The 13985-nt window shown below is 39.9% G+C and overlaps 1 protein-coding gene across 4 annotated transcripts in view; it reads right to left on the bottom strand.

Moving 5' to 3' along the window:
* dis3l2 (DIS3 like 3'-5' exoribonuclease 2) overlaps positions 1–3051 on the bottom strand; it is a 612176-nt gene extending 609125 nt beyond the window's left edge. For 2 of the 4 annotated variants that reach the window (XM_051922220.1, XM_051922222.1), the window contains exon 1: positions 2920–3048. The gene's annotated coding sequence lies outside the window, so the exon portion shown is untranslated. Of the gene's footprint in view, positions 1–2919 lie in introns of all 4 variants that reach the window. The other 2 variants (XM_051922221.1, XM_051922223.1) reach the window with 2 other exon arrangements.
* Between the last annotated feature and the right edge of the window lie 10934 nt (positions 3052–13985).

Here is a 13985-nt window from a genome sequence, read left to right as displayed (position 1 = left end):
TATATATATATATATATATATATAGCGGCTGCTGCTTCACCACCTGAGGCCACAGGTCTGCCATGCCCTCGACCCTCTGCAGTGGGCATACCAGGAGAAGGGGGGAGCGGAGGATGCCATCATCTACAAGCTACACTGATCCCTCTCCCACTTGGACAGAGGCAGTGGTGCTGTAAGAATTATGTTTCTGGACTTCTCTAGTGCCTTCAACACCATCCAACCTCTGCTCCTTAAGGTCAAGCTGACAGAGATGGGAGTAGATTCATACCTGGTAGCATGGATCGTGGACTATCTTACAGACAGGCCTCAGTATGTGCGTCTCAGGAACTGCAGGTCTGACATTGTGGTCAGCAACACAGGAGTGCCGCAGGGGACTGTACTTTCTCCGGTCCTGTTCAGCCTATATACATCGGACTTCCAATACAACTCAGAGTCCTGCCACGTGCAAAAGTTCGCTGATGACACTGCTATCATGGGCTGCATCAGGAGTGGGCAGGAGGAGGAGTACAGGAACCTAATCAAGGCCTTTGTTAAATAGTGCGACTCAAACCACCTACACCTGAACACCAGCAAAACCAAGGAGATGGTGGTGGATTTTTGGAAGCCCAGGCCCCTCATGGACCCCGTGATCATCAGAGGTGACTGTGTGCAGAGGGTGCAGACCTATAAATACCTGGGAGTGCAGCTGGATGATAAATTGGACTGGACTGCCAATACTGATGCTCTGTGTAAGAAAGGACAGAGCCGACTATACTTCCTTAGAAGGCTGGCGTCCTTCAACATCTGCAATAAGATGCTGCAGATGTTCTAGCTTCAGCGACAGACTGCTGTCACCATCCTACTCCACTGACAGACTGAGGAGATCGTTCCTCCCCCTCACTATGCAACTCTTCAATTCCACCCCAGGGGGTAAACGTTAACATTATACAAAGATATTGTCTGTATACCTGCATTGTTACCACTCTTTAATTTAATATTGTCTTTATCAGTATGCTACTGCTGAAGTATGTGAATTTCCCCTTGGGATTAATAAAGTATCTATCTATCTACATCATATTTTTTTTAATTAATGCACCACGCTTTGCAATTATTCCACATAAGTGACTTTGGACGTACACACAACTTCCTGCTGAAGGTATTGCTGAACTACTGTCCATGCTGATTAACCAAATTGGTTATGATATAGTCATACTCGCTAGAAGTGCAAATATCAGTCAAAAATTTCCAATTTTATTGTATATCTAAGTACGTAAAGTAATACTCTTTAGTATAAAATGTACATATTTTTTCATTTAAAAAAAAAAAAAAAAAACGTAATGGATGGCCCTGACAATCTGATTCAACAGGCATGACCCCATGAGGCCTGCCTACAGTGACAGGCCTGAGTTGTAGATCAAAGACAACAGGACAAGAAAAAAAAATTTGGAAGGGGTCTAACTGTAAGATTTACTAATGATAAAACAAACTAACCATTCAAAAATACAAAAAGGACCATTGTGGAAGTGAAGTGCCAAAAGATATCTTCAAAATACTGCAGCTTTGCATAGCATGTCTGGACTAACTAAATGTCAAAACTAGTGCAGGTAAAATAAGCAATTGTTCTTTTACAATCAAATGTCAGCTTTTGCAATTGAACTACTCTAAATACAACTTAATTTCAAGTAACAACGTTCAATCTGACAGCCCTATTGGTCAGACACACTGCATAACATATACCCAAAATCACAGCCTTTGCAATTTACTACTTGCATTGCTTCAAATTGCAATTTCGATTTAAAAGTTAATTAATCGTTCAACCCTAGTTAGCTGGGTACTAATGAAGGTTCACTGACCACTTTGCAGAGAGCATTGGGTCTTTAGCAACCCGGACAGAAAGCGGAACCCAAATATGGTGTATGGAGTCCCCAAACAAAACCAGCGTTCGGTAACCCAAAGACAGCCCTTATGTAAGCTCCTGAAACCAAGAGACATGGATCATGGCAATTGAGCAGGAAGCCCTCGCTATCATTTGGGCAGTCACCTAACTGAGGTACTACCTGTTGGGGATGGAGTTCTTCCTGGTAACAGACCATGCCTCTCCTCAGTGACCAGTGTTCCCACAAGAAAATGCCATTAACACTGTCTTCTTTCTCACTTGTAGTTCCATGAGACAGCCCCAGGAAGATGCCTACCACCCACCCTCATCCTTGAGAAAGCCTTGTATCTTCTGGTCAGAAAAACAATAAACAGGCGGTCCCTAGAACATGACAGCGCATTCTGGAACCAAACGAGAAAGAGCTTCTGTTGATGAAGCCTAAATACTTATTTTGTTATACTTTGCCTTGTCTGAATTTAAATATGATTCTTTGGAATGCGCATGAGTGCTGAACGAGTTTATTTTCTTTGACTCATCTCTTACAATTAAATACAGTAGCCAAGCTGGTTCCCCAACTATTTTTCCTTGCAATTTTAGGGCCTGTCCATCGGTTACAGCTGCAAAAGCTAAAAAAAAGTAATTCATCACAAATGCCAAAATCTGCCGGAGATGTAAAAGTCATTTGTTATTGTAATACTGTATGTCGTAATCATGTCTGCTTCATAAAAAAAACTAGTTAAAGTGCATTCTGCATTTATCATTATATAAAGTAAAAAAAATGACTAACAGTCATCACAGTGCACCCGCAATACACAAGCTGAAATTGTCGCTACGTAGAACAATCCGCAGGGTACCTAAAGAATCATGTTATGTACTGCATACTTTAGAAGGTACACTTTGCCCTAAGTACACAACATACAGGACATACATTTTAGAAAATATGAAAAAGCTTTCCAAAACTATTTTCTGTCGCCTTCCATGAAGTGGTGCGCAGCGTGTAGATACCATACATACTGTATGAAACAAACGGGAAGCACGGCTCTGAACTGCGATTAAATGCTTACCTGGCAAATTCCAAAATCCAAATTGTAACGCTTCGCTCCCTACCTCGGAACTGCCAAATCCACAAGACTAAACGAGCGAGGTCCAAGTTTTTGTTCCGGGTCTCTTCGAGGTTAGTGTTCTACGTAGTGCATTCTGGGAAGTGGGTGCTCTTAGTAGCAGAAAACGAAACTTTAGGATCCAACGGAGGAGGCGGGTGGGCCTCTTCTCAGCTGGAAAGTGTATGTCGACGGTTTATTGCTTTTGAATAATTTATATAGGGATAATTAAAAGAATGTGATCGTGACTAAATGCAGGTGTAATTTTTTCCAGTAGAACGTGAATGATTTTTGATAATCTGTAGTAACGGTTTTCCACAAGCTGTAAATCAAATCACATGTTATGTACTGATTTCTTTCCACAACACTATAAATCATATCTTAGGCAATGTTGCAAGTCTTGATGTTTTATATATATATATATATATATATCAGGAAACCGCCCTCGAAAAACAAGAACAGAGTTTGCTGATGTCATGGGGACACAGGGTTAATTCAGTTATTGTGTGCAGAAAGTAAGTTTTATGCTACACTAATTTCCTTTGGAGTAATGGCCCTAATATTAATAACAACATGATATAGGAAAAAGGAATGCAATACGTGGTATTACCATTATAAATCTTCTAAGCATATATAAAATAGAAATAACGAGGTTAAATAAAAGATTATCTTTCCTTCATAGTAATGGTCACCGTAGATCACAATTGCTTCTGCTTATATTAAAAATAAAAATTGTGGCTTAATCGTTCCGATATTTCTGGAGGGTACTGTATGTATATAGTGTATTATATACTGAATTAGAATTGTATCTCAAGACATATGACATTGATTGATTTAATGTTTCAACTTCAACAGACTGGTGTGCTGTCTATTGCAAGGCTCCTGTGTTACACGAAGAGTTTTAGGTATAGGATCTGACCTTCAGTGGCACTGTATTGGAATAAATAGGTTCAAAATATTAATGAAGAACCAAAAATTAAAGTAATGCAGGGCAACATTTTGGCACATTGGTTTGCATGCATTTTCTTCAGCTCAGGAGTGTAATGTTGAAATTCCACCCAGTGGGGACTCTGCACATTCTTTCTGTGTCTGCATGGTACCCTTGTTTCCCTCTGGTGTCTATTAAATGCAGTTGCAATATACAGTATAATATGCATGTTTATGCATTAGGAATTCCTTCAGTGCATGTTAATTATAATTATAAGTGCCCTATGATTAACAAGCTATTACCCAAATCTTCTCTAATATGAATAATATGATGTTTTTCGTAGAATGTTTTGCCCACCTGTTCTATGACTACACTTTTAAAAGGTTTTTCATCATTGCAATTTGTGCATAGATTAGTTTTCAATGATGAGAAGGCAGCATCATGGCTAGTGCTGTTTTTTTTTTAACAATTCCAAAGTCCTGAGTTTGAATCCCAGCCTATGTGGACTTTACATGTTTCCTTGTGTCTGTATGGGTTTTTCTTAGCCCAGACATCTGTGACTGGTAAATTGTCACATGCATGAGATTTATATGCACATTTCATTTTTATTGAATATTATTTTATACTTTGTTATCTTCCTCTCCTTTTTTTCTAATTTCTGGGTGGAGTGGAGGCTCCAAGGCTAGGGATCTGCACTGGCAATCGGAAGGTTGCCAGTTTGAATCCTGTAAATGCCAAAAGTGACTCGTTTGGGCCCTTGAGCAAGGCCCTTAACCTGCAATTGCTCCATCCTGGGTATGACGTTAATCTGCATCCAGCCCTGCATGTAGGCCCTCCAACCTGCACGGAAAAACCTGGGGGTTGTTGGCAGAATTAACACTTCAGCCTCCGTTAAAAACCTCACACTGGTTCCATTCCATCTGAACTAGTGTGGTGCTGAGGTGTCACCAGTTGTATGGATGCACTCGGGTCCTAATCTGGGATCCTGAGTTGGTTTGTCATGTGGTGGGTGCGGCAAAGCACTGTATCAGCATGTGCTCCTAACCTCTCTGTCCTTCTTTTGACTAAAGTTACCAGGAAGCCAGGGCCTATCCTAGCAACACATGGTGCCAGCCTTTAGCAAGGTATACTGTCTATGTTTGCTTAAAGTCACCAATCAGCTTTTCCTGAATGTCTTTAGAATGTGGGTGGAAATCAGAGTAGCAGGAGGAAAAACCCATTCAGACACACAGAAGAAATGCTAGGATTCGAACATGGTGTTCCAGAGTTCTGAGGCAGAAACACTAACCATTTCGTCTCTAAATGGTATTTAATAAAATTATAGTGTTCTGGCATTTACCTGCCACATTTTAATCAATGTTTTATTCCAGACAGGAATGTCTTTTGTGTGGAAGTTGTTTTTTTCTTCTCCCTATGTTTAAATAGTTTTTCTTTTGATACTCCTGTTTTCTTTACTATCTGAAATACATGTTTGTTAAGTTAGCTGGCCCAATGTGAATGTATGTAGGTTAAGTATGCCCAACAATAGGCTGGGTAGTTTGTTCTAGCCTTGTGCCTGATAGTGCCAAAATATATTCCAGCTGTTTTAATGTGTAATTGGAAACTTTGGTTACAGGAAATGGATGGCTACATACTGTATATAAAACAAGATTACTTACAAGGTGAAATAGACATCAAGAAAGAGTACCACCACAGCATAAATCTTAAAGTTGAAACCCTGTAGCTTCCAAACTGCCAAACTATCTTTTTTATTTGGTGTTTGTGTGAGTTTTCTCCAGCTGCTTTGGCTTCTTTCCATATCTTCAACACATGCTTGTTACTATAAGTGGTTTTGCTAAGTTGACCCAGTAAGACGACGTATGAATATACAAATGATTGTATCTTGTGATGGCCTTTTTTCTGCTTACATAGCAATTTCTGCTGAGATAGAGCTTAGGTTCTCATAACCCAGTACCCAGTAAAAGCAGCATCAAGATAAAATTGGGTGTGTAGGGGGGTTTGTGGATAAATTAAATCAAAAGTTACTTGAGAGCATCCAGATGGCAAACAAACTGATGTATAAATGGAGATTTTCACCTTTTTAATTCTGATTTTATTTCTATTGAGTTTAACTTTTATGTGGATTTGTTAATTTTTATAATAGTGCAGATATTTTGTTAAGGTTCTTTGAAATACTTTGATTATATGATTTTACAGTATTGTATATTTCAAATGAAATGCATTTAAATGACCTTACAACTAAGCTGAGAAGTCAGTGAGTTTAGTGATTGATTAAATAAGTAATTCTTGTTTGATGTTTTTGTATTTAGTTTTAGGTATGGTATAAATAGAATGTTGAACTTGTGCCGCATCCAGGGTTGGTTCCTGTCTTGCTCCTTGTGCTGCCAGGATAGGCTCTAGCCCCTGGAAACCCTGTATTGGACTGAAAAGGTTGGAAAGTGATATGCTATAAATAAAATAAAAACATTTATATAAAATCCACACAAGAGCTAAAGATCCAAGAACTCATTACAAAGATTTTGTGTTCTTAGGGGTAGATTCTGTGATGAACTTCCTTTTTATGGTGCCGCTAAGTAAGGATTTTAATTTACTTAAAGGTAACTGCTTACTTTCATCATCCCTTTGCCACTAGGCCCTTTCTTTAAGGTTGTGACAGTTGAAAAGCAGAGGTGCTCCAGCACTGTGTCCTTGATTTTCACCATTGGGATGCAACAGTCATTTCATAGAAAAAATGTATACTGTTTTGCACAGAAGTAAGATGTATGACACAAAGAAATGCAACCTAGCAAAAATTTGCCTCATAAATCACTCAGGACAGCATTTCCTGGTGGGCCAGGTAGAAGGGCAGCCAATTAAAACCGAGGGCATCTAAGTAATCATTGAAGTGTACTGTGTGTAAAAAAAGCAAATAATAGCTGCCAAGAGTTGGTGTTTCAAGTAGGTGTTGAAAGAAGGAAGTGTCCATCTTTGCTGCTGATGTAGGATTATTGTTCTGAAAGAGTAAGCCAAGAGTGCTAAGATTGAGATGTTACCTCAGCGTCCAACTGGAAAATAAATTTTATCAGTGTACAAGTTCTAATAAAGCTAAAAAGTATTAAGGGGTAATTTATGAAAAAACATTTATGAAAAAATTTGTTAAAATAACTGGCAAACATAACAGTCTGGAAGGGCAAAGGCTAGTAGCCCTGACTATTATGCATGACATTTAAAAAAAGCTAATCCGTTATGCAGGCAAATTTAAAGTGTGATAAAAAAAAATCAGAATTTCTTTATGTTTTATACAGTTAGGTATGGACAATTATGAACAGCTTAAACGTGATTATCCACTGTGTCTCCATTTTTAAAGTTTTTTTTTTTTAACAAAATGTTAGGACATTTTTGGGTGTAAACAGCTAGATGTTCCAAAATGATCCTTCTCTTTCCTGCCTCTTAACTAGGAAATAGGTAAAGAAATGTCGAGTATATATCATCTGTTCTAGCTGCATCAAAAAAATAATTTCTATAAAATACTAGACACCATCACTCCACCTCAGGGAATATGAAAAATGCCACCACAAATACAATGGCATAATATTGAATCGCCTATCATCAAGAGGGCGTGTATTTGAATCAATCACAGTTAGTGAGACTCTATGCGAAAGTCATTTATGCCCAAGTCCCAGTCATTATTTATTTCTGGCACAGATGCCTATTCCCTTAAGCACAATTTATGTGTTTCTGAGTTCTATAATCACAGAAGAGTACAATTAAATAAGCAAGTAGTATCATTTGCGTATCCCACACACACAATTTCCTCATCTGCTCAGTCCAATAAGTGGGCTAAACACCCCCGGGAATATCGTTTCATCAATTAATTATTGAAGTATGACCAGTTGACAACTGAAGAGAGGAAATCAAAAACTTCAGTCAGCAGCATCCCTGGAGAAAATAAACCTATTGGTCAAGCAGTAACGGACAAAGTCAAAGGCAGAGTCAGACACATTCAGAGCCCTGAAGACCTTGTACAACCAGCAACCCACCCCAACCCTGGGCATTCCACACTTTAGTTATTTTATTAATCCTTTGAATCTTGCATAGGTCAGCATCTTGAAATCTGAATGTACACTTTGTTTTGCAAGTATTGTATTGATAAATTCAGGTAGGTAAGTAGGCCCTTTGCCATTTAAGGCTGTAAGACATTGGATTTTGATATCAGCCCAAAGTCCTAACTGGACGTCAGGGTAAAGAATTAAGAACTGGAATTAAGTGATTGTAGCTCCTTGTTCTTGTAATGAATATTATAACAGTTTTTTGAATGAAATGAAAGCTCTATGTATAATATATGTGAATAGCCTGTAAAAAATGCAATTCAGTAGTCATATCTACTAGAAATAAGTGAATGAATTAGTTTCTTAGTATCTTACATGTTTAAAAACCTTCTTATTTTTCCAATGTTTTAGATAGTCTTGTAATGTGTGTTTTAAACAACATGCAGGTATCAAAGATACTGCCTCAGTTACACACTGATTCAGCAAAACTAATGGTTAGTCCATCCATCCATCCATTGTCTCCCGCTTATCCGAGGTCGGGTCGCGGGGGCAGCAGCTTGAGCAGAGATGCCCAGACTTCCCTCTCCCCGGCCACTTCTTCTAGCTCTTCCGGGAGAATCCCAAGGCGTTCCCAGGCCAGTCGAGAGACATAGTCCCTCCAGCGTGTCCTGGGTCTTCCCGGGGGCCTCCTCCCGGTTAGATGTGCCCGGAACACCTCGCCAGGGAGGCGTCCAGGAGGCATCCTGATCAGATGCCCGAGCCACCTCATCTGACTCCTCTCGATGCGGAGGAGCAGCGGCTCTACTCTGAGCCCCTCCCGGATGACTGAGATTCTCACCCTATCTTTAAGGGAAAGCCCAGACACCCTGCGAAGGAAACTCATTTCAGCCGCTTGTATTCGCGATCTCGTTCTTTCGGTCACTACCCATAGCTCATGACCATAGGTGAGGGTAGGAACATAGATCGACTGGTAAATTGAGAGCTTTGCCTTGCGGCTCAGCTCCTTTTTCACCACGACAGACCGATGCAGCGCCCGCATTACTGCGGATGCCGCACCGATCCGCCTGTCGATCTCACGCTCCATTCTTCCCTCACTCGTGAACAAGACCCCGAGATACTTGAACTCCTCCACTTGGGGCAGGATCTCGCTACCAACCCTGAGAGGGCACTCCACCCTTTTCCGGCTGAGGACCATGGTCTCAGATTTGGAGGTGCTGATTCTCATCCCAGCCGCTTCACACTCGGCTGCGAACCGATCCAGAGAGAGCTGAAGATCACAGCCTGATGAAGCAAACAGGACAACATCATCTGCAAAAAGCAGTGACCCAATCCTGAGCCCACCAAACCGGACCCCCTCAACGCCCTGGCTGCGCCTAGAAATTCTGTCCATAAAAGTTATGAACAGAATCGGTGACAAAGGGCAGCCCTGGCGGAGTCCAACTCTCACTGGAAACGGGTTCGACTTACTGCCGGCAATGCGGACCAAGCTCTGGCACCGATCATACCCCCTTCCCATGGTTAGTCCAATTGAGTTAAAAAGTGACACAATATTATTGCGGTCTCCTACATTCCCCCTAATAAATAACATGTGTTTTTGTCCTGTATTCAGAAACAAGTAGTTCTCATCCATCCATTCTTAATTTACAGACATAATTAATTAAGGACACTATCAGAGAAACATCATTTGGTCTAAAAAAGCTATAAATGGGTATCATCCGCATTAAACTGAAAAAGAATATTATGCTTTCTAATGATAGTCTCTAATGGCAGCATGTAAAGTGAAAACAGGAAAGGTACAAGTACTTTGCCCTGTGGAACACCATATTTAGCGTACTGCAATCAGTTTGATATTATTTACTAAACCAGGCAAGGACTGTGTTCAGCCTATGTAACAGAATAGAGTGGTCAGTGATGTCAAAGGCTGCACTTAAATCTAATCATATACTACTGACTTTCATTCAGCAGAGAATGCTAACATGCTGTTTACAGCACAGGTTAGTGACATTTCTGTACTATGGCCAGTGCAGAAGCCAGAGTGGAATTTTTCAAATAAATAGTGATGTAAAAAGTGAAACTGAAGCTGCTGAAGTATTTCATAATAAAAAGGGAACATCTGAAATAAGTCTGACTGCCTGGGATGAAGGCTCAGTGGATTCAGACCAGATCTACGGGGCTTATTTATCTATCTAGTCTGGCTTTTTGCGATTTTCTCAGGCTGGCTCCACTATTTTAAGATTTTTGTGTGTCATGATTCTTAACAACAAACAATCAGTGTAATGATGCTAATGAAGTGGAAACATTCACATTTGTCTTAGGATTCTTGCTACTGCATTTTGAACAACTTGCTGCTGATTTATGTCTTTTTTAGTAGCTCTGATAGTTTGGTAGGGAGTGCATTACAGTAATATACTTGGTGCACTTTTGCACTTGCAGGGATCGAGCCTCAGACGTCAAGCAAGTGTGCATACACCTGATGAGCCTCAATTAGGGAGAAACACATGTCATGTACCCTTTGTATTATTTGCCCAGTACTGTATCACATATTTGTGATCTGCTTCTCGCAACTGAGGGGACTTGGCTGATGTTTGCCAACTGTCCGACCAACCACAAGTGTTACCTTGTAGGTGACCATCCAAATAATCAGATTGCGATTCAGACTTATGCATACATATACTACTAGTGTGTATGTGTGTGTGTGTGTGTATATGTATATATATATATATATATATATATATATATATATATATATATATATATATATTATATATAAACACAATTCTTACATTTATTCAGTGGGATCTTTGATTATTATTTGACCATCTGAGGAGGGGTCAGAGGCATTTCTCCATGGCACAGACCTGATGGAATGACTTCTAACTGTGCTAACTGGCTACTGCCTCAATGAAGCTGTGATAGGTTTTATACAGTCATTCTAAAACAAGTCATAAACACCTGCTTGTGACCAGTTCTACTTTTATTTATATATATATATATATATTACTAGTGGACCTAGCTATTTGTATGTTCTTCTGACCAGTGCTGTACATACTGTACATTAGGCTTCCTTACAATGGCATAGCACAGGGGTAGGCAGATTCAGTCCTGGAGGGCCGCAGTGGTTGCAGGTTTTTGTTCCAACCCAGTTGCTTAATTAAAAAACAATCCTTGTCAATTATTTAATTGCATGGCTTGCTAGTGCTTTAACTCTGCCATGTCAGGTCATTCTCATATCCTAGATTTATTTTCCTTTCTAAGGATATCATCCAAATGATTTGAAGTCTAAAACAGATGAGTAATTCTCAGTGCTTCACTTTTTTCTCTTCACTTTCCTTCCAAGTATTTAATTAAACCAAATAGTGCATGATAAATACACACAGGTGTAATTGAAAACAAGCTAAATGGAGAAATGCTGGGGGGTATTTTTCGTACGTCGCTTAAACCATCCGAGATCAGGTGCCTCATCTTGAATGAGTTAATGCCAGTGAAACTCATCCAGATAAGTCGGTTTTTCAAACGCAGTTGTGTAATAGATTAGTCGAGCTGGATCTAATCATACGAGATGAATGCGCGCGCCCGCGCTGAGTGAAAAGCCCATATATATTAAGTCTAGAAAACATGATCAGCAAGTCTTTGATAGGCTGTAACAAAATGACGAAAGAACGGGCGCATTTTTTTTTTCACACACGCGGCGCAAGACCTTTTATTCGAAGGACACGAAGAATTTCAAGATTTAATATACACAAGGGGTAACACTGCAAAAGCAGCCCAGACCAGAAAAGACGGCTGGCAAAAGGTGGCCGAAAAAATTAAACGCTAAGTAGTGTACATTGTACTTACTGAATGCAGCGTTTCATTTCCTATGTGTCAGATTAATTATTATTTAATAATTCCAGATCAAACGTGAGCACAAGGAGAACATGGGAACAGGTTAAAGTGAAGTACAAGAATATACTTCAAACTGGTAAATATTGGTATATAACTATTTAAAGTATTGTTGACATAAAGAATCATATATAATATAAAAACATTAATGTTAAAGCTAATAAGGAGGCAGACAAGCAAAAAACAGGTGGAGGTCCACGCGGTCCAGACCTAACCCCTGCAGAAGAGTTGGCTCTCCAGCAAAATGCCCATCGCCCTGTTTCTGAGGGCATTCCAGGGGGAAGCTCCTCCTCAGAACCAGTGGCAGGAAGCAGTGGTCACTTCATTTCAGGTAAAGGATGGTCATTGCATATTTGTCCTCCATGTGTGCTATAGGTATGTTCCATATAGCCCTCTTTTTTGTTGGGTCAGTTGCAGGGAATGTCATATCCCTTGAACCTGTGTCTGACCAACGAGATATTAACGAAGGTCAAATATTTGATGAAGACACTGTGTCTGATTATTCATCAGGAGGAGAGGTACATTTTCCAAATAATGTTTGATCAAGCTCCACTCTGATCAGTTCCATGTGCCCCAATCACATTTGGAAATCCTGGTAATGAGAATGTTAGGCTGTTTGCGGGATTCTTTATGGAACTGTGGGTGTTTTAGCCTGTGTATTACCTACCTGCAATGGCATGAAACGCCTCTTTTATTGTCTGCACATGCAGGTGTCCAGGAAACACAATGAAAACCTGAAGGAAATGTTTCAGAGCCAAACAGACTTTACGAATTGCCTGACAAACTGTACTTTTCGATAGATGTTCCGCATCGCCTACAGTATATAACAAAGTGCCGCTTGCAAGAAACCTCAAAGCAATGCCTACTGTCTGTGTGGTTGTGAGAGCCCGACTTCGCCGAGTTTGACTTCGAATATACGGAGCTAATAAATCTTTGAGGTACAATATTCCCCCTCGGCTAAAGCGGTATCTTTCGTACAGAATTTCCTCCGGGGGCAATAAAGGATATTGCCGATCGCGCAAAACCCTCTTTATATGAAATTCTCTTCGTATAATTTGCGCACCAATATCAATTGGTCGCTCATTCATGAACGGCGAAGCCCTGACTGGATGACTTCCATGCACCGTCACTGATCACGTGTGTAAACTAATCCTTGTTTACGCAGAACAAACCTGCTCCGAGCAGGTTTGCGGATTTGGATGTGTTGCTATGACAACACTTCCAGCAAGAGTTTCAAAAAACCGACAGATCCAGGATCAGGCCAAATCGTCAACAATTACATCCGGCTAAGCGAGTAATCCACGTACGAAAAATACCCCCCTGGTCTCTTTTGTCATTTGCATGGTATTGCTAATTAGGAGCAATTAAAAACCAAGAATACAGCTGTTTAAGACTAAAATAAGCAATAAGGGTTCAAAATCTTAATGAGCGAGACAACTAAAGTGAAGCTGAAGTGTTACTTGAGCAATAAGGGTTTCTTATTAAGCAACTGGGTTGGAGCAAAAACCTGCAGCCACTGCGGCCCTCCAGGACTGAATCTGCCCACCCCTGGCATAGCACATTCTTTGATTATCTTCTTCACTACTACAGGCTTTAACATTCTTCCATCAAAGTGGAACAGTACACCTGCTCTAATCAATAAACTTCTTTAAGACCCCATTTTACACTCCTAAGATTGTCACAGCTGCGTGGAAAGATTTTTCTGCTTCACCTTAGTTAGTAAATGTATGTATGTATGCTAAATCTAAGTGTATTTAAAAACCATGTTCACAGATCACAGTATTGCACATAGTTGATTTTCAACCCTCATTTCAGAAATTGAAATAAACACTACAGTCTTTTTAGAGAATATTCATATTCTTGGGCAACCAAGAAATGTACAACAAAAACCTTTACACCATTGCAAGTAATGACATGTCATACACTCCCAGTCATTCTACCTATGACACAGAATTAGCAAATGTCTCAAAATGGCACAGCAGAAGAACTTGATTTGTTTTTAATGATTAAAGTAAAGAATAAATGCAACCATTAGAATACTTTGTCTCCAAATTCCCCAAAATGACACAAGTGCAAGTAATGGTAACTTCATTATTTTTAAGGACGAAGGAATAGCTTCAAAAAATTAAAAACAAATCCCAGATCTTGAAATCACTGCTAAGCCACGTTTCACACAGTAGTTAAAATATGTT

Source organism: Erpetoichthys calabaricus, chromosome 2, assembly GCF_900747795.2.
Source record: "Erpetoichthys calabaricus chromosome 2, fErpCal1.3, whole genome shotgun sequence".
Taxonomy (NCBI): Eukaryota; Metazoa; Chordata; class Cladistia; order Polypteriformes; family Polypteridae; genus Erpetoichthys; species Erpetoichthys calabaricus.
Note: the sequence above shows the minus strand (reverse complement) of the source record. Positions and strands in the feature narration are given on the sequence as shown.